The 21,784-nt window shown below is 34.9% G+C and overlaps 1 long non-coding RNA gene across 2 annotated transcripts in view; it reads left to right on the forward strand.

The window, feature by feature from the left end:
* The window catches only part of LOC122902871, a 69,191-nt gene that overhangs the window by 13,688 nt on the left and 33,719 nt on the right, over nt 1–21,784 (forward strand). For both annotated transcript variants that reach the window (XR_006383885.1, XR_006383884.1), the window contains exons 3-4: nt 12,397–12,491; nt 17,784–17,842. This is a non-coding gene — a long non-coding RNA (uncharacterized LOC122902871). The remainder of the gene's footprint in view (nt 1–12,396; nt 12,492–17,783; nt 17,843–21,784) is intronic.

The following is a 21,784-nucleotide window of genomic DNA, read 5'->3' on the forward strand; positions in this document are numbered from 1 at the left end:
TTAAATTTTAGGCCAGGAGAAAAGAGATCATCACTTACAATACTTCCTTCACAGCCTTCCTTAATACTGGTTCTGGGCTACATTTGACAATGATCCTGAGTTTAGTCCCAGGAGCTATAAGTGGATAAGTCTTTTATAGATACACTTATTAGGTCAGCTACTTCAAAGAACATGTTCCTTATACTGTTTGAGACTTAGTTTTCTTTCTCCTTTATTTTTAATTAAGGTACAATGCATTATTTGTTTCAGGGGTACAGATGTATGATTCATCAGTCTTACATAATTCATAACACTCATCATAGCACATACCCTCCCCAATATCCATCACCCAGCTTCCCCATCCCTCTCACCTCCATCCACTCCAGCAACCCTCAACTTGTTTCTTGAGATTGAGTTTGTTATTGTTTTTCTCCTCTCTAGTTTCATCCCATTTCATTTTTTCCTTTCTTTCTGCATGATCCTCTGCCTTGCTTCTCAAATTCCACATATCAGTGAGATCATATGATAATTATTTCTCTGATTGACTTATTTTGCTTAGCATAATACCTTCTAGTTCCATCCACATCATTGCAAATGGCCAAATTTCATTTTTTGATGGCTGTATTCTACACACACACACACACACACACACACCCCTCATCTTATTTATCCACCCAACTATCGATGGACATCTAGGCTCTTTCCATAGATTGGCTATTGTGGACATTGCTGCTATAAACATTGGGTTGCACTTGCTCCTTCAGATCACTACATTTGTACCTTTGGGATAAATACCCAGTAGTGCAATTACTGGGTCATAGGGTAGCTCTATTTTCAACTTTTTGAGGAGCCTCCATACTATTTTCCAGAGTGGCTGCACAAGTTTGCATTCCCACTGACAGTGTAAGAGGGTTCCTCCTTTTTCACATCCTGCCAACATGTATTATTTCCTGAGTTGTTAATTTTAGTCATTCTGACTGGTGTGAGGTGGTATCTCATTGTGGTTTTGATTTGTATTTCCCTGATGCCAAGTGATGTTGAGCACTTTTTCATGTGTGAGACTTAATTTTCTTATCTGCCAAATGGCAATGGGAATGAAAATATTTACCTTAGAGTATAATAGTAAGCAGCAATTAAGATAATATACCAAGAAATATCAACTTGAAATATAACAATAAGATATACAATTTATATTTTCCTGCTTTACTACCATGATTTGAGAAATGTAATGTGCCTTAAGGTTCTTCCAGAGAGTATTCTGAGAACATTCTGCAATATCTGAATTAGTTTCCAGGTTTATCTCTGGATCATCTGTCACTTTCCTTTCCTCTTTTAGGTTGACTTGTCTTTGATAAATGTCCCTGCCAAAAAGTAGCAAGTGAAATATGAGCCCACCATAGTCAGGCTGTTATTTTGGTTGGTGCTGATGTTTGCATGGGGGCTGATGACATCCAAGATCAAGGGCAAAAATGTCTGTCCAAAAGCACTTGTTCTTAATGTGGAGGTGCTATTGGTGGCTATTGGTGTGGTCACAAGCCTAATGCTGTGGTTCCAATGGGACTTTTATCAGGATTACTATTATTATCATTCCTGATGCCTCACATTCTAAATGTACGATAGAGATTAAAGGAAAAAAGAACTTTCATTTTTTTTCTTCACACTTTTGTTGAGATTTCCTGAAACTTTTATTAGGTCCTGAAGCTATGGGATGGTTTGAGTGACATTTCTACAGTATTTTTTTAAAACCATACCATCTCATCTGTGCTGTCCAGTTGTCCTTGAATAAAACTCAGTATCTCTTATTTATCCAGAGGCTCCTACATCCTTCATATAAATGGCTCCCTGAAAATTTTGTCCCACTAATTCTCTGAGCATACTCAGAACTGCCAGAGTCCCAGACTAAACACAGCTTAAGCTTGTGTTGTTTATTCTAATATATGTATTCATAGAAACAAACATGTATATGTGAAGACATTTTAGAAGAATAAAGCATCATAAGAAAAATATAATGATAATCCATCATTACTGTCATTACCATAATGTTGGTGTGGTGGGCAGACTGCAGGGTGAGCCCCATGATCATCACTTCTTGGTATTCATGCTCTTGTATAACCCCCTCCTTTACAACTTGCTTTTCAACAACAGAATATCATAGGTGATGGATGTCACTTCCATGATTGTTACATTACATAAAACTCCATCTTGCTAGAAAACCCATGACAGCAGTCTCCTTTCAATGACTTTGAAGAAGCAACCTGTCATGAAGTAAGTGGTCAGGTTGAAGAAGTCTCTGTAGCAAGGAACTGCAGAATGCTCTATAAGCTGAAAGAGACATCTAGCAAGAACTTAAGCTCTTAGTTCTATAGCCTAAAGGAAATGAATTCTTCCAAAAACATGTGAGAGTCTGGAGGTATATCCTTCCCCAGTCAAATCTCTGGTGAGAATGCAGCCCTCAGGGACACATTGAAGCATAGTGAGATCCTCAAGTAGAGGATTCAACTAAACATGTCCAGATGCCTGACCCGCAGAAACTGAATTAATAAATGTGTGTTGTTTAAAGTTGTTATGTTTGTGGTAATTTATTGTGAAGGAATAAAAACTCAATACACTAGGTTAAAGGAATAAAAATCCAAAGGGAGTCATTTGATTATGAGTCCCATAATGCATTTTTAGGTAATATATTTACTTAATATATTTTAGGTAAAAATGTCTTTACATATTTTTATATGCATCAGTTTTTATGGCCACAAAGTAGTACAGTTGGCTTTATGACTATTTCTATTACAGAAACAATTAACAGTTTATGCCTAATGAAATTATGAAGATATATTCGAAGGCATATAACTTTCATAGTAAAGATTTAAGGACTTCCAGTTAAATATGATTAAATGAACATATGTTTTTATGTTGGCTTGTTCAAGAAACTCATTAATTTAAAAAAATAAACATAAATTCAAAAGGGGCTGGAGAATGGAAAAAGTGACAGGGATAGATCAAATATTCCCATAAAAATTTTGGTATTGGCTGGGGTGCCTGGATAGCTCAGTTGGTTAAGCATCTAACTCTTGATCTCGGCTCAGATCGTGATCTGAGGGGTTTTGGGATCAAGCCCTGCATTGGGCCCAGCATGGAACGTGAATGAGATTCTCTTTCTCCCTCTCCCTCTGCTCCTCCCCCTTCAAAAAATTTTTGATATTGGGAATACAAATGGACAAGTCAGAAGGTAAATGACATGAGAGAGTAAAGAAAGTTCATATCCGACTGCCTATGGAAACTCAGAAAAGCTTAGGAATTCAATGTAGCAGTAACTTATAAAATTGGCAGTGTAGGATGGTATTAAAAAATATTAGATTCTGTTTCAATAGTCCTGAAAAAATTTTCATTAAGTCCTTGGATATACTCATTTCACTCAGACAGCTAACCCTTCTGTGTGTGGACAGAAATAGAGGTTTGCTTTATACAGCCAGTGTATGCTAGGTATTCTAGGATTGGAGTAGACACGAAGCATAGTAGAACAAAAGCTGGACATTGAGATATGGGCTTTTAGAACTCCTCACTATCCTCCAGCTTCCTCTAACTCATGTCCCAGAAAAGAATATAGATTATGACTCTCTGGGAAAACTAATAAGCCCCAAAGAGAAGCTCTCTGAACATGGACAGTTCAGGGGTTTAATAATAAAATATCCTAACCAGATATTTTTTCTGAGAACTAGCCCCCTATCTTCCACATTTTGCATATACAAAGTTTCTACTCAGATTCTTTTTTTCAAAGTTTTTATTTATTTACTTGTTTAGAGAGAACATGTGAGCAGGGAGAAGGGCAGTTGGAGAGGGAGAGAGATACTATCAAGTTGACTCCAAGCTGAGTGCAGACCCTGACTTGGGGCTTGACCTTGAGCTCATGACCTGAGCCAAAATCAAGAGTTGGACATTTAACCAACTGAGTCACCCAGGTGACATGCCACTCAGATTTGAAATTTATCAAACTTAAATATAGACAATATATAGATTCTTTATTTATTTATTTGATAGAGATCACAAGCAGGCAGAGAGGCAGGCAGAGAGAGAGGGGGAAGCAGACACCCTGCTGAGCAGAGAGCCCGACGTGGGGCTCGATCCCAGGACCCTGAGATCATGACCTGAGCTGAAGGCAGAGGCTTAAACCACTGAGCCACCCAGGCGCCCCAAATATAGACAATATAAACGGATCTGCCAGAAATATGATAATGAAATAGTAAGAAACCAGTTTTAAAATATGTCCAAAAAATAAATATGTTGCAGAAAATAGGATACAGATTGAGAATTTTAGGGTGAGAACTGAAAGTTATGTTAAAAAAATTTAGACTGAAAAATGAAATAACTAAAATTGAGAACTGAAAAAATGGATTCAACAATTAATTAAAACAGAAAAAAGACAAGCATAGAGGGAATATACAGAGCTGAGGAAATGAATGAAACTCAGAGAAAACTGATGGACTGTGGATACTGTGCATATAAGATACATGTCCTAGTAGAGAGGTCTAATGTATAGATAAGGGGAGTCCCAAAGAAAAGGAGAGAAAAATAAAGAGCAAAATTGTTATTTGAAGAGATAATGGCTAAAAATGTTCCAAAATGACAAAATAACATCAATACATTAATCCTCAAATTTCAGAATAACTACAAATCCAAATAGTTTTAAAGGAAATGGAAAACAAAACAAGACAAAAAAAGTAGGAAAATGTTAGTAAAATTGCAGAAATTAATGTGGTAGAGGTCTAACAACAGCTAGAATAAAGGAAAAAAAAGTTTACTTTAAAAGAAATAGCAGCGAGACTAAGTTATTTCTCAAAAGAAACAGTGTAAGCTGGAAGACAATAACAATATTTTCAAAGTGCTCCAAAACAAAAAAAACAAAAAAACCCGCCCCTAAACCCCTAAACTAAAATGCCATATTGAGTAAATTTATTATTCTAATAGTCAGCAAACTATGACTTACAGGGAAAATCCAACTTTTTGTTTATTATTGTAAACAAAGGTTTTTTTTTTATTGTTGTTTTTAACAAACAGCCATGCTCCTTCATTAATCTATCATCTACCCATAATTTAACACTACAGAAAGAGTTAAATATGTGGGATATTATGATTCAAAACTTAAAAAAATACTATTTGACTTTTTTAAAAAAATGCTGCATTTTATTCTAGATTAAAGATGAAATGAAGCATTATTAATTAAAACAGAAAATAAGAGAATTTTTTTGCCAGTAAACTAGTTAAAAAAGAAGTGTGAAGCTTAAAAATAAAAGAAAAATGAGGAGTAGAACAAGCTGATAAGTTAGTTACAGGAAATGAATATTGATGCTATAAAATCATCATCATATTTTATGGGTTTAAAATGTGTTTAGAATAAAAATACACTATAGCAAAAACATGATTCAGGATAGTGTTACTTAGAATTAAATATTCTAATGTCTCTACCTTGTTTGGTAAGTGGCGAGTATAACTAATTTATATCACACTTGATACATTGAAACTACATTTAGAAAAATCTAGAGTAAAAAGAATAGATTAAAAATCTATCTAATCTAAAAGAATAGATTAAAAAAATACTACCAAACTAGGCAAGTGGGGGGAAATGGAAAGGAAAAAAAAGGAAACCAAACCCAAAGGAGCAAAAAAAGGACTACAGTGTTATCATTTTCTTGATAGTAAGATGGAAGTCTTAATCACAAACATACCTTTAACTACATTACATTACTTGTGAATAGAATAAATACTGATTAAAAGTTTGACTGTTAGACAAAATAAAGAAATAAAAAGACCCAATTTTATTCTGCCTCTAAGAGCCACACTTTAAATGTAAGCATACAGAAAATTTGAAATTAAGTATATAAAAACATTGTACCAAAAAAAAATAAAAACGTTGTACTATAATAAAGCTATAGCTATATTAATATCAGACAAAGAGGACTTAAAGGCAAAAACATTTGAAGTGTAGTAGGATATTTCATAATGATAAAAGGTTTATCCCACGAGGAAAATGTACCACACCACTATAAAACAAATAAGGAACTGAGAAGAGAAATAGCAGGAAATTTTAACCCATCTTACAACGTACATGATAGAACAAATGGACAAAATAATTCTTAAGGGTAAAGATTTGAATAATGTCATTAACAACCTGCCCAACTGACACATAGAGAACACTCACCCAGTAAAAACAGAATACATATTTGCCCTGAGTATACAAGGAACATTTATCAAAATTAACCATATTATGCTGTGTTCTCTCTGCAAGTTTCAAAGGACTAAAACCATTCAGGGTAATATATTCTTTGAACAGAAGGATAACTGTAAAATCTCCACAAGTTTGAAATTTAAGAAGTTTACATCTAGATAGTACATGGGTGAATAAGAAAATAAACATGGGAATAGAAAATATTTGGTACTTGGTTATAATAAAAATACTATGTATTGAAACATGGGGGATAGAACAAAAGACAAGCATAGAGGGAATTTATAACATAAATACAGATATTAAAAAAGAAAAAAGCTGGAGATCAATGATCTAATTTTTTTATCTCAATAATAAAAATAACAAAACCAATAGAAAAGAGAAGACAAAATTATATAGAGCAGATGTTCATGTTGTAGAACACAAACTACAATAGGGTAAACAAAACCGAAATTATTTCTTAAGAACAAAAACCAAACTAATAACATCCATGAAAACTTAGTGAGGAGAAGAGAAGTTCACAACAAAAACCAGTAACACTAATAAAACAGTGCTATAATACCAATACTATAGATATCGAAAAAATGAAATATTATAAATAAATTTGAAAATTTAGAAATGGACAAATTAAACACACACACAAGTTTGAAAAACTAAACTAGCAGAAATCAAAATTTATGTAATCTTATGGTTATTTAAGAAATTAGATCTGCAGCTTAAAGGCAGCATAAAGTGTCTTCATCATTAGTATCAAGTTAATACAAACTTTTCCATGGAATTGACAAAAGGGGGCATAATTCCTAACTCTTTTTGCCCTAGTAGAAATAGGGACATGGGACTTGGACAGCATTTCACAAAAGAAGATATCAAAATGGTGAATAAAATATGGTTATATATATTGAGAAAATATCTTCAAAATAAGAACAACAACAAAAAACTAAAGAGAAAGCTGAAGAGAATGAGAGAGATAGAAAAAAAATAAAGGTATTTCTTCCCCCTATGATATCCAGCATACAAGTTAGACTTTTACGATTTTGGGTCTATTATTTTGAGAGTCAATGGTTTTTCCATCCTCATAAAATGGAGAGCCAGATTAGTTTTAACCTGACCATTAAACTTTGGGATTGGGGAACGTCCTTACCAATCAACTCACTGAGTCCTATGTCTTTACTGTCTATAGCAGAGTTTTCTAAACTTTGTCAAATTTAGTACTGATTTAAAAAGGCTACTCTTATGTACTTTATGTAATGAAATTTGTGACTACTCTGTATTTACTCAATGAAAAAGTGAAAAATCTATTTAAGTTCATATATAAATGTCAGAGAGCTTTCAATTAGTCATTATTTTAAAAATACTTATAGTACTAAGGCTTAAATATTAGGAGGAAGAGTATTAAAATTATAAGCAAATAAGAAAGGACAACCAAGCTTCATTTATCACATCTATAAAATGGGGATACCCTGCCTCGTAGCATCACTGCAAGTAGTTCACACTGAACTGAGCTGATATAAATCTATGCCAAACAGAATAATTTATCTGACAGAGGCTTATTCTGGGTAACTGCTCAGTTTCTGTTCTACTCTTTCAAATAATGAAAATAGATTCACTAACTCATGTTATTTTATAAATCACTATTAGTCTGAATAACCCAGTTAGGAAATTATTTCCTGAATTAAGAAAATCTTAAAACTTGCTTTTAAATTTATGATTAATAGAGTTATATTACAGTAGATCCTCTGCTTTTGTTACTCTATTTAAACCAAATACAATGTAATTTTAAAGCTAAAACTAAACATATTTGAAAAGAATCTTGAATAATAGTAAAATTATTTAGATGATTATTTAAATTATAAGTGATTCACATAGATCTCTAGAATTATTTTTCTAGTCCCTAATAGATATATAACATTATATACATAAAATATGAGTAAGTTAATGCATCTGATGTGCAAAGTGGTATGTTAGGTATTCTACCCAGATTCTTGTGAATAATTTTTAAAGAGATTCTTTTTCAAAGCCCCTAAGGAAATGGGGGAATGAAAGAAAGGCAAAGCCTTAAACTGAAATGAGAGAGATTTAAATAAGTTATGAAGACAAATGCTCAAACAAGAAAATGCTTTAACACAGAAATGGGATTTTTGAGGAGCCATCTTTCCTAGAGATTTTAAAATAATGCTTTTCTAGGGCTGGAGATCTCTATATCCAACTTCTCACTCTCTGATGCACTGTTTTGAGACCTCCAAATACTAAGCAAAGCCATTTTCTAACGTTCTCGATGCCACCATCATACCCTCTCCATTCATTTAGAATGAAGTAGTGGTTCAAAGCTCTGGTTTATGACTTGGAGTTGACTTCACCTGAGAACCTTTGGAACACATTCCTGGAATGGCTTAAGGCCAATGTCTGACCTTTACAAGGACCAGCCAAAGTCTTGGGATCCCACCCACCTAGGCAGTTGTAGGCCAAGTTGTTTCTGTTGTTGTTTATTTTTATAATGAAAAAAAGGAAGCTCTTAAAGGAAGGGCGATCCATTTGTTGTCTAGATTCATGTAATTTTGCCATTTTGCCATCTGGTGGATTTCCACCGTAATTACAACCATTAGGCAAATTCATTAGTGCACAAGAATGCAATTTCACCAGAGACTTTCAAAGAACTCTTGTGATTTTGTTGAAAAGGAGGGCAGACATATATAGAGGTCTCTCTCCTGTATCTACCTTTCCTTTGTTAGAGACTTAAGAATATCTAAGGAAATTCCTAATATTGACAGCATGTATTTATGATCCCAAGGGTCCAATAGGAGATCTAAAAAACCTGAAGCCAACAGAGGTTGCTGTATTATCAGATGTCATGAAGACATTGCTCTCTGATGGGCTGTATGTGTGTGAATGTGCAATGGATATTTTTGCATCAAGAAGACCTAACCTGACCTACTCTAGCAGCAAATTAAATAATGAGCATAATCAGGACTATCTCTTTATGGATCAAAAAATGAATATTTATATTAAAGTACCTACTATCTGAGCTATGACTCTAAGATATTTAGTAAGACACAGACATTATCTATTTCTCAGCAGGGGCTCCTGAAACATCTACATTATCTTTAAAAAGGAAGCTTACCTCACCTGAGACCATGCCTTAGAAATTCATGGATTAAGTGATCTTTTGTCTCACCTTATTAACTGCAGTATAATATCACAGAAATAGCTTGGGCCATTTGAATTCAGTAAATTAGAAATCCCCATTATCTCCTGGTGTCTTATAATTTTAAGTTCCTGTTCATGGGGCCTAATGATTATATAGAATGAAAAATAAAGCTTTGAAACCTGAAATTCCTTTGGGCTTCTTCAAAATGATTCTTTCTTTTAATCTGTGAAGAATCTCTCATTAACAGGGTTATCCTTCAATATTTGAAAGGATTGATAATATACCACCTACAGTGCCTAACATTCCACCATTTGCAATTCAAAACATTCAGTTTGTCTATAAGGAGAGAGAGAGAGAGCAAGTATGTGTCTTCAGTTTGTCTGTAAGGTGAGAGAGAACGTGCTTTAGAGGCAGGAAGGGGAGAGATGAACATTAAGATAAACTTTGTCCTACAACCTGCAAATGACTGGTTATGACTATGGATTGCTCTGGAGAGCATGAGATTATGCATGGTACCTCCCATTTATATGGTTTTGTACCTCCATAGGCTAGAATCAATTTTTATGTCTGAAAAATACTTTATGCCTGAAATACATTTTTCCTTGTTGATATTTTGTTGGAAGAAATACCTATTTGAATTTGTTCACAAAAATGATTTTAACAGGAACAATCAAGGAATTCATGTGCAAGGTGGTGCCCAAAGTGTCTGTCTTTGACATAGTCTGTTGCCTGGAGAACTTGAAAACCTCTGAGTTAATGTGTTATTCCATCTTATTGACTCCAGAGATGTTTGTCTCCAGGTTTCCAGGAGACTGGTGTGGCCCACAGGGATGAATGCCCTAGTGACTAAATGCATCAGGCTCTGTCACATGTTTTGCTAGGGAATCAACGATATACTCTCTTTTATTTTCCAACTTTGGCTTGTATTTTATGATTATTTTTAATTTTTCTGTGCTGTAGTTCCTTGTAAATTTTTATTTGCTCTGTGTACCTTCCACCTACTGAGACCAGCAGGGTTTTTTTTTTTTTTTTTTTTTTTTGAGAAAATACTCGCAGTGTCTTATCTTCTATCTCTAACCCAATCATGGTGGACAGAATGGTGGCTGCTATGTACTAGCAGCCTCCATATTAGACTATAGTTGATGGTGCAAAGGTACTCATCTGACACAGTAGGACCAGTAATAGAATAGCTGCCCCTTGGAGTATTTGAGCTTGGGAAGATGGAGGGAATATAAATCAGTTGCTCTCTGATGGTGAGTACTATGGGACATCATGTTTAGTAACTGCCGGCCACCATGTTCTCTAGCACCTAAAGGCAACCAGTTTGCAACAGGAAAATATGAGGCTGATCTTTGGAGACAAGAGAGATGAGAAATTGTCGGGATTTAAGGTCTGGATTTCAGTAGATGTTGAGGTAACTAACCTTCCTGCTGTTAAAAAGATACCTCTGGTACAGGTCATGTAGATCTCTACAGTATATTTTTTCTTCTGTAGAAAGATTTGGGTTGATGTCACTTGGAGAAAAAAGTTCTGACTGACACACAGAGCTCTTCCCAACTATGGTATGTTTCTACTCTAGCAGTTTTCTCATGTACATACATTGTAGAAAAGTCTTTTCAAGTCTATGGCTTCTGACCATGAATATGTAGCTCCCTTGTTTTCTCTCAAGGAGGCCAAATAAGAGAGGATAGTTGGAGAAAGAGTACAGGGAAAGGAGCTAGAACGTGACAACATAAATCGGTTTTGAGGAAATGGTCAAAACTAGTTCCTTTGACTTGCCAAAGACGAATTATGCTATGATAATCAGTGCTAATGTCTCCCCAGGATCTCTTGTCTAAACTGACTTAAGACTGCAGTGCGTGTCTCAGGGTGTTGGTGTATATTCATTACCTTTAATTATTGAAAGTTTATTTCTCTTTGCTAAGGAGGCTTAAACATAAGCCTTACTAGGATTTGGCTTCTCCTCTGAGAGAAATGCCATCCAACTCAGGGGATCCAGAATAATTCTTCTTATTTGACATCTATGCTGGAATTAAAATATGAATTTGTAGTGAACCTATACACATTTTTATTTGTTTGTATTGAAAGCAAATTGAGCCCAAATTACTCACTTTGATATTTACTAATAAATACTGTGATTTTGTTGTTATTGGTGATGACTCAATACCTTCCTAAGGGAAGATTGCATTGTATAAGAAGGGTAGTTGACCTTCTCAATGTGAGCAATTCAGTTGGTAGCAGAGTATATTCTATAGTTAGGTAAAATGCAAGAAAGAACTCCTGAGAGTCTTATATACTATATATTGGAGAAATTGATCATCTCTATGAATTTATAAGAAAGTCTCATTATAAATACCAGTATAGAAACAAATGGATCAGGTGAAATAAGGGCATTTGATACATTTTTCTCCACTCAGTGAAGGTTGGTCCGTGTTCATGTTTCTCACCAGCTGCTTGACCACTTCTCTCAAGACTCTCTGCAGGGAGCCCAGATTCTGAAAGGACAGCAGACCTTTCTGTCAACAGATTCCTCACAGTGAGATTTCTTTCCCAACTATTCTGATAGTTAGGAGTCCCTTTGCTCTCTGAAACCCCGTATTTCTATAACTGTCACATGTCTCAGGGTCAGGTATGGCAGGTCTACTGACTTCCAAGTCACTGCTTTGAGATCACTTTATGTATTTAATGATTTATTTAAATGTATTTGTAATGGGAAGGAGTCATGTCACATATCAGCCTATTTAACCAACATCATTTATCAAAATCACCTTGTAATAAAGATAAATTTGTTTGATTCAGTAAATATCTGCCACACCTACGTTTATCACCCAAACTGAGATTATTTTGAGTGAAAGAGAATTTTTACTATTTATCATTATAGTGGAGCAACAGGGGTAAATTAGAAATTTCTCAGGCTATCGGGACGTATGGTTTCCCAAATTCAGTGGTTATGATTCTATTTGTACTTCTATAAGATAGACATCTTTTAAGATTACCCACGCAGCTTACTTTTTTTTTTTTTTCACTGAAAACTACTCTTTCCACCTTCTTTTCTTAGGTTTATTCTTGGAAAATCCCGAGTCATGATCCCTGCTTTTCTAGCCAAAACTACATTTGGAAGTGCCCTGAACCAGAGATAGATTTGGACCCAAGGTGGGCTGATTTTATCAGGTGATTGATTTACAAAGCTATATATGTATGTATTTATTTATATGAAACAATTAAAATTGGGATTCAGAAATTCTGGCTAGAGTCTGTTAGCATTTTAACTTGAAAGATCATGTAAAGCAAGACAAAGATGATCATATCAATGCCCTTAAAAGGAAAGTTGCTCTGCTGGAGAAGGAAAGGATGAAGAAGATATGTAGAGCAAGGCAGAGTAGTAATTTCATCTGCTTCAGGAAAAGTGGAGTCAGAGGTTGGCTAGGCTTCTGACTTCTTCGGATTCTGGGTTTTATCATGTGTCTGGGATCTGTGATGTATTTGAATACTCTTATAATGAAGACTCCTTTGTGCTTACGATGGTTTAAGTGTGTTTCTTTTGCTTATAACCCAATATCCCCTGACACAGGGATATATTTGTTTAAGAAGCTCTCTTTCTATAAATCGACAAATTCCAACAAAGTTAGCTAAGCCTTGGTCTCTCCCATGAATTGCAATGTAAGGAAATTGAAATTACTCTTAAAAGTAAATATGCTTTTGTTTCCTTATAGTCTCTAAAGACCAATTAAAATATGTTTTATTTCTGAATTGATGTATAATTAGCACTGACGGAAGAAACAGTAGCAGGAATCTAATTTTCTTCTTGTTCCACCTTGCTTCAGAGTTTATCTGGTATTTGCCTTCAACAGACAAGAAAAACTAATGAGGTCGGAAGGCAATTGGCATATTCTCTGTATGTCTTTGGCCTCTTTTTGTGTTTTCAGGCCTGAATTACCTATTCCAGTCTCATCAATCTTCTTTAACATTTGAAACATTTGCTTTCAAGGAGCTGCAGGTGCAACATTTGAACAGTCCAAGTTCTCAAGATCTAAGTTGAGAAAGAGAGTAAAAAAGCACACTTGCCAAATTCTAGAGGAAGGGTGAAAACGGTACACATGAAGGAAAATACACTTGTTTACATAGACACAGACCATCAGTATTAATAGGAGTGTTTGGATCCAAAGTGCTACTTACCTTGTGGAGTGATAGGGGATGGATGAGTTTTGTCAGACAGGAGCAGTATAACCCACTTTCATTCTTAGGGGGGATGTTCTGTGACCATCAGATAGAAAGCAGAAGGAAAATCAGCCATGGCAATTTAGTGTTGATTTTTTAAAAAATCATAAGCTGTTTTGCTGTTAAATGATTTAAGGCCTTCTAGCCTTAAGCTAATAATTAAAGAAATTAGAGTTATTTGTAAATATTGGAACTGACCCTGCCTAAAGTAAGACTAGTATGTCAGTGGTTATGAGTCTGCTGAATTTCTTTTCCGAGTTTACAGTTATAAATATACCCCCACTTTTATTAACTGATCTATTCTTGTTACCAAAGGGCATCAGATGATGGAATCTGAGATTAAACTTCGAATTTTGGTCCAGATCAAAAGGCTATCACAACTCTATAGTTAGAAAGTTTATGCATCAGGTTAACATCTTCTGAGGCATTAGCACACATAACTTTGGTTAAAAAAGGTTTCACCAATCTTCATGAGGTCATATTTTCCCATATTTAGAAGAATATGTTAGTAGGCTGGATTCAGAAATACTGAATTTAATAGACTTAAATACTCAATTGGTTGCAGCTAATCAATCATTTCTAAGATTTTTTTAAAAATGTATATGCTAAATAAGTAGTTTTATAAACCCCAGACCTCATATTATTGTAATAAACTGGACCAATCTCACAATGAATTTTTGAATAGGGATTTTCAAAATGGGTATGGGATCAGTCAGGTTTCAATCACAGAAACAGAAATCAGTAGGAAATGTCTATTGAGAGATTTATTGCAAGGAATTGTCTCAGATGATTGTGGGGCTAGGTGGCCAAGTTGGAAATTAGTAGGTTAGGCCATCAAGAACAACAGCCTGGAATTCTCAGTCACAGGCAGAAGGTGCTGACCACAGGCTTGGTTTATCCTTTTCAGAGAGAGCTCAGATCCACTTTTAAGGCTTTTCAGTTGATTGAATTAGGCTCACCCTTACTTAAAGTCAACTGATAACAGAGTGTAATCCAGAATACCTTCACACCTGCATTTGTGCTTGGCTAACTGACTGGTGACTGTAGTGTAGCCAGGTTGACACGTCAAAAAGACCATGATAGATGTATAAACAGTGGACCAAGCGAGAAGGTAAATCTCAGGTATAATTATGTTCTTCAGGGCTGTATGAAATTTGATTAACTCCTTCATGAGTCAAATACATGGCAATTCCAAGAGATTAAGTTGAAAGAGAATTTTTGTTATAATTTATGAAAACAAAATGATGTGTGAGTGGCAAAGAGAACATTCCCAGAGAAACAAGATCTCCATTTTGAAAATAAACATCCCTGCTTTGCCTTTTTTTATTTGAAAAGAATTCTTTCTTTATTCCAACCTTACTCTAACAGCAGGTGACCGTTATTCTGCACAAATGTTCTATTTCTCTGCTATTATTTCTAAACAATGATCTGAGGATAGACTTGGGAATTAGTTCTAAACTATTGCTTGCTCTCTGTGTTTCAGAGACCTTGGAAATTTTAGTGGAGTATGTCAGAGGGGATTAATAAAAGGATTTTCTATTAGATCACATTTATACATAGAGCGATATGATGGGAGAATAAACTAACTCATGATAAATAGCATTTGCTAAAGCTTCAGCCTGAATTTAAAATGGTGGTTTTCTAATAAATTTATCATGGGTTGGTGTTTTATTGGTCAAGAGAGGATATTATATTTTATATACAAAAAGATGGCATTTCTCCCTGGTGCTAATAAATTTTATTCATTTTAGGCATTCATATAGCCAAATGATGTGAATTTTATTTGAGTAAATCAACTCAGCAGATAAAGATGACAACAAGATAGTGTTTGTTACTATCTTCTGAAATCTGACTGACCGCCATGTTGGAAAGTTTGTTCAAGTCTGGTCGTTCCACAGTTTTTCAGCCATTAGTGTGTTATTTTTCTAATAACTTGAAAGCATAAAATGTTAATTTTTATTCATGTGCATGGCTTGACAAATTTATACATTCCACATAATTTCTTTCTGAGTTTAGAGCAAATGTTAAAATTGCATGTTAGAAATGTTCAGTGCCTCTGCATGTCTGGGAGGGGCATCAGTTATTTTACTTGTTTGTTTTTGTTTTCTTCTTTTTTCTTTTTCTATAATACAGCCACAAAACCAACAATTTGAGAAGAGCATTAGCTACCATTTGCTGACTATCTAATGTCTGCTGCTCATTATGCTAGGAACTTTATAATCAACTCTTTTCATCCTTTATAAACCTTTCTGCATGGTGATTCCCATTTTGCAAATGAGGAAATTAAGGCTTATGGAAGTTAAATACCTGGCTTAAGATCACTGTCTCCGGCTTTGGAGTTGGGATTGCACTGGTGTCTGCCTGTTTTCAAACCTGAATTCACCTCTACCCTGTCAATATAATTTATTATTTGATAATATGTAAAAATGTGTATTCCGAAGAAATGGTGATTCCCAGAGCATGGACCTTTAAGCCATCTTTTCCTAATAGACAACTACCTATAGAAATTGTCTTCATACAACTTATGTGGAAATATCAAGAACAGTCAGAATCATGATGAACCTCTTTAATTCTGATTGCCTATTTTGAAATCTGGAACCATTGGGTATTGGGATGGAGAATTTATTTAAATTTTATAAAATTCACTTTATGCTATGTGTATATTTAAAATCAAATGATATCTAAGCAAATTAATCGTACAATTAAGATTGTAGGGCAAATGTTTAGCCTATTTTGTAGGACTGCCTGATTTAAAGCACATTTAGAAGTACCATTAACATACAAATAATTGCTGTGCTCCTTTGAAAGCAGTCTACTTATTATCCATTCATTAGGCCAATCATCAAAGAATTCTGCTTGACAACAATTTGTTAACCTTCTTCAAGTTACTATATTTACTTAAAAGTCAATAACCTGCACTTCCTGCAAATATTACATAACTGCTTTGGTTTCATACTAATCATGATTGTTTCTTCCTAGTGGTTCCAATCAGTGAAGTTTTTTTCTATATATAGAATATGTTTAGGTCATATGCATTGGGTTATTTTTTTTTCCCTTTCAAAAAAATTGTATTCAGTCATCTAAGCAGAAATAAAATTTTGGACTACATTCAGAAATAACTGCTGGATGACTGTCTTGATTAATTTCACTTACTGACACAAGGATCTACGGTTGTAGTGGCCCCTGGAACATGGCGCTACTTAAAGACATCACAAGTCAATCGATGGTGATTGTTTTGGACTATTGTCCTAATTACCCTCATGTAGGGAGGATCACAGTGCGACAGCTCATGCCCAAATCAGAAATCTTCATTAACACTGGAAAAAAACTTAATTGGTACATAAGAACCCACTTACTTCAGCCTAAATTTTCATCATTTGTTTCCAAATTCTGTCTTGCCACTTCAAAACAGGTATACATCTCATCACCCTCAGAAGATACAGAGGCAGAAAGAGGAGTGTTATTAGAAGAAAGAAGAGTAGTAAGAAAACATTCCCATAAATTAGATAGTATTTGTTCTCAGAAGACACATTTTATTTTCTTTACAATCTCTGAGAATTCCTCCATAGACAAGAAAGGATATCTCAGTTACAGAGGTATGGTTTGGGACCTTCCTCATGAGAGATACACTCCAAAATTATATAGATTCTATACATTACCCTGTGGAAAGATGAACATCATTTTGAGGCAGTAGAACAGGTATGGAGCCTACTTTAATATAAAAAAATTCAAGATTTATAATACTGCTTAATATAATTGTCAGAGACCTGAAATAATGTCTCATCAGAAGAACACAGAAAGGGAGATTTTAACCCAAGGATATTAAATGACATATAGGCACAGAGGTCAGAATAATATGTAAATCTGCATTATTTTTCTTTAATAAAACAAACTTTCCATTCTCCCCCAAACTAGTATTTTTATGTAGCTATTTCCAGAAGCACATAGATATTCATTATACTCATGTGTGTCTTCTGGGACATTTAGTCCATAATAATGCCATGCTTTGAACTGCACCTCAATAAGATTGAAGAGAAAGTGCTATCTTGCACTGTAGCTTCTATGCTTTTTGTTAATTGCTGTTGTCATTGAATATCTCAACTTCATTTCTTAAGTAAATACCATTGAACTTGTTACTGCTAATTTTCTGTCAACATTAATTAAGTATCCATATTGTGGATTTGTTTTTGACATGAGAATTTAGGTTGGTTTCCTTTGATGTTTCAGAAACAAGCCAAGGGTAGATCATCTCAGAGAAAATACCTGTTATGGGCCAGAGAAGACTGGTAAGTAGGTACATTGACTAGAAACTTCTCAGCTATAGAATTATCTAAAAGAAATGATATTAGATTACCTGTATATAAATGCAAACCATTTTGTTTCAGGTCCATAAAAGAGTAACGAAAATATTTTAGTCAGTGCACTGACTTTTTTAAGAAAAAAAATCACATCAGTTAACTGGTTTTCAACTATTCCTAATTCCGCTATTCCTAATTCTGCTATTATGCATCTTGGGAGAGGTGACAGCAACATTTTTTTGATCCTTAGCAGTAGGTTGTCCTTTGGGGTACCGTTTCTCCTACTCCTTTGAGAATCTAACAAAAGGCACAAAGGCACACATATACCATATTTTGAATAAAATCTCCGTGGATCATAAACCCATCTCCCAACAACCCGTCCCCAACTCTACACAGATATAATCATCTCAACACATGCATTCTGGACCATGTTCTAAAAGTATACTATTCTTGGAAACTGTGATCTCATCTTAATCAGTTTTACATACTTTAGGGGGCCTGGTATAATGTCATGATCATAAATTGGTTCTTAAATATTTGTAGAACTGATCAGCATACAAATAAAGAAGCGTTATTTTAACATGTTCATTGTCAAGACCAATTATGTTAAAAAAAAAGAAAAAGAAAGATCTCCTGATCCCTGAAACAGAACAGAGTCCAAAAATAGGCCCGCGCATATGTAGTTGATGGAGTTTTTTTTAACAAAGATGCCAAGGTTATTCAGTGAAGAAAGTCTATTTTTAAAATAAATGTTCCTTTAAGTATTGAATATCCATATGAAAAAAAGTAGATCTTGACCATAACTCATACCATACATAAAAATTAAATTTATGTGAATCATAGAACTAAATATAAAGCTAAAATTATGAAACATTTTATAAGAAAACAGGGCTAAATAGTTGTAGGCTTGGGGTAGAAAAAATTTCTTAGGACATATATTAGAAACTGTGCAGTTTTTCCCTCTTGTGTTAGATAAAACCTCCATTCCTTCCTCCTGTGTGTCTCTTCTTTACTTTTACACATAATATTTCACTTCTTACACTACTGGTTGTGAATCCAAATGGATGTGAGTTTATTCCACACCAAGAAATTATGCATGTAGGACATCCAGGTGGGGGTCCTACAACTTAACTCAATTCTGATACCATCTACTTAGGGATAACATCAGATCCCACAGGTCAAAGGCTCAGTCCCACTAGTCTGTCGTCACTTCCATCAGATGCAAGTCACAAGTCTGGATCATCACCTCTGTTACTGACTGGTTAGAAGCCAGGTGTTCCAACAACCCCCTCCTGGGTTTTATTAACTTGCTACAGCAGCACATAGAACTCAGGAAAACAATTTATTGACGTGTCCTGGTTTATTATAAAAGGATATGAAGGATACAGAGGAAGAAGAGATGCACCTTGCAAACCTTGCACATAGCAAGGTTTGTGGGAAAGGGCACAGAGATTCTCACTCCAGATATCCCCTTCTCTAGCATTTCCATGTGTACCCAAAAGCTCTCCAAACCCCATGCTTTTGTGATTATGTGAAAGCCTCATCACTAGGTAGGATCAATCATTAACTCCATTTCAACCCTTCTCCCTTCTCAAGACGAAAAGACACAGGGCTGAAAATTCCAAGCTTCTAATCATGGCTTGGTCTTCCAGTGACCAGCTCATCCAGGAGCTATCAAGTAGCCCACTCAGAATTACCACATTAGACAAAAGAACCCCTCTCACCCACGAAATTATAAGAGCTTCAGGAGTCCTATATAAGGAACTGGAAACAAAGACCAAATATTAGAATGAAAGCTGTTCCTAGCATTATTTTTTTTTAAAGATTTTATTTATTTATTTATTTGACAGATAGATATCACAAGTAGGCAGAGAGGCAGGCAGAGAGAGAGGAGGAAGCAGGCTCCCTGCCGAGCAGAGAGCCCAATGCAGGGCTTGATCCTAGGGCCCTGGAATCATGACCTGAGCTGAAGGCAGAGGCTTTAACCCACTGAGCCACCCAGGTACCCCTGTTCCTAGCATTCTTATCATTAAGGGAATTCCAAGGATTTAGGGAGCTCTGTCCCAAGAACTGGATATATATACATATATATGTACACATATATGCATATATATATAATTTTACATATTTATATAAAATAAATTTATATAAAAATTTATATAAAATAAATATCATTTATATTTAATATATTTTTCCATGATCTCACAGAACATAAAATACATACACAATAATTGAAAAACCTTCATGACCTGCCTTCAGCTCAGGTCATGATTTTTGCTTTATCAAAATTTAAAGCTTTTGCTTTTTGAAATACACAATGAAGAAAAGAAAGGGAAAGTCAGATTGGAAAGTATCCCACTACAGATCTTCCTTGATTTATGATGGAGTTATGTCCCCATAAATCCATTGTTAATTGAAAATATCTTAAGTCAAAAATTCATTTACTATATCTAGACTACCAAACATCATAGCTTAGCCTAGACTCCCTTAAACAAGCTCAGAATACTTCCATTCACCTACAATTGGGAAAATCATCTCTCACAAAACCTGGTTTATAATACTGCATCGACTATCTCATGTAATGTAACGAATATGACACTGAAAGTGAAGAAAGGAATGGTGTATGGATCCAGAACAACTGTCAGTGAGTCCGTTGTTGTCATGTTACACTATGGTAAAGTTCAAAATTGTAAGCCGCTGTGTATCAGTGGTTTACACCTTTCGTACATATATATCAGACAAAGCACTGATCCAGAATTTATAAAGAATACTTACAACTTACAACGCCTGGGTAGCTCAATCGTTAAGCATCTGCCTTCGGCTCAGGTCATGATTTCAGGGTCCTGGGATCAAGCCCTGCATTGGGCTCCCTGTTCAGCGGGAAGCCTGTTTCTTCCTCTCCCACTCCCCCTGCTTGTGTTCCCCCTCTCGCTGTGTCTCCAGCAAATAAATAAATAAAATCTTTAAAAAAAAAAAAAAGAACACTTAAAACTCAGTAAAAAGAAGATAAACAGCCCAATTAAATAAATGAGTAAAAGATTAGATAGGGACTTCAAAACAGAAGATAAGCAAATGGCACATAAAAGATATTCAACCACTGAAAAATGAAAATTAAAACCATAGTGATAAACCATTACACATCCAATGGAATGGCTCCAATTAAGGAGGCTGACAATATCAGCTATTGGTAAGGAGGTGAACAACCAGAACTCTCACAACTTACTGGTGGGAACACAAAAAAGTAGAGTTCATCAGTTTCTTACAAAATTAAATGTAGAAGTACCGTATGGCCTGTATGATCTTACTTTCCTAGAAATTTCCTAAGAGAAATGAAAACATGTCTACACAAAAAACTTGTGTTTAGATATTTTAACAGTTTTATTCATAATAGTTCAGAAGGAAGAACAAAAATGTCTATCGACAGGTGACTAGATAAGCAAATTGGGGTGTTCCCATGCATTGGAAAGCTATTCAGCAATAACAAGGAACAGACTACTGCTACACACAATAGGGAGGGATCTCAAAACTACTGGGCTGAATGCAAAGAAGCTAGGCATAGAAAAGTACACACTATGTGACTCTATTTCTATGATATTCTAGAATAGATCTACTGACGGAAAGCAGCCAGAAGTTTTCTGAGGCTGGGTTTCTGCAGGCATTGCCCCAGGCACATACCAACTTCTATAATGGATACCTTTCTTTCTTTCTTTTTTTCTTTCTTTCTTTTTAGCCTTAAGTATTAGTTCTTGAGGAAAAGTCATAGTTGGATTCTTGAATTGCTAATTGCACTGCCCAATTAAAAGCAATAACTTGAATTTGGTTACTAACAAAAATTATATTTAGTAATAGCCACAGGGTTGCTGAAAGCACAATAGTTCTTTGGGTTCAAATGTGCCTTATTAGTGCTTGTGGATGGCCACTCTGACAAGT

The sequence above is a fragment of the Neovison vison genome, chromosome 3 (genome assembly GCF_020171115.1).
Source record: "Neovison vison isolate M4711 chromosome 3, ASM_NN_V1, whole genome shotgun sequence".
In the NCBI taxonomy this organism is placed as follows: domain Eukaryota; kingdom Metazoa; phylum Chordata; class Mammalia; order Carnivora; family Mustelidae; genus Neogale; species Neogale vison.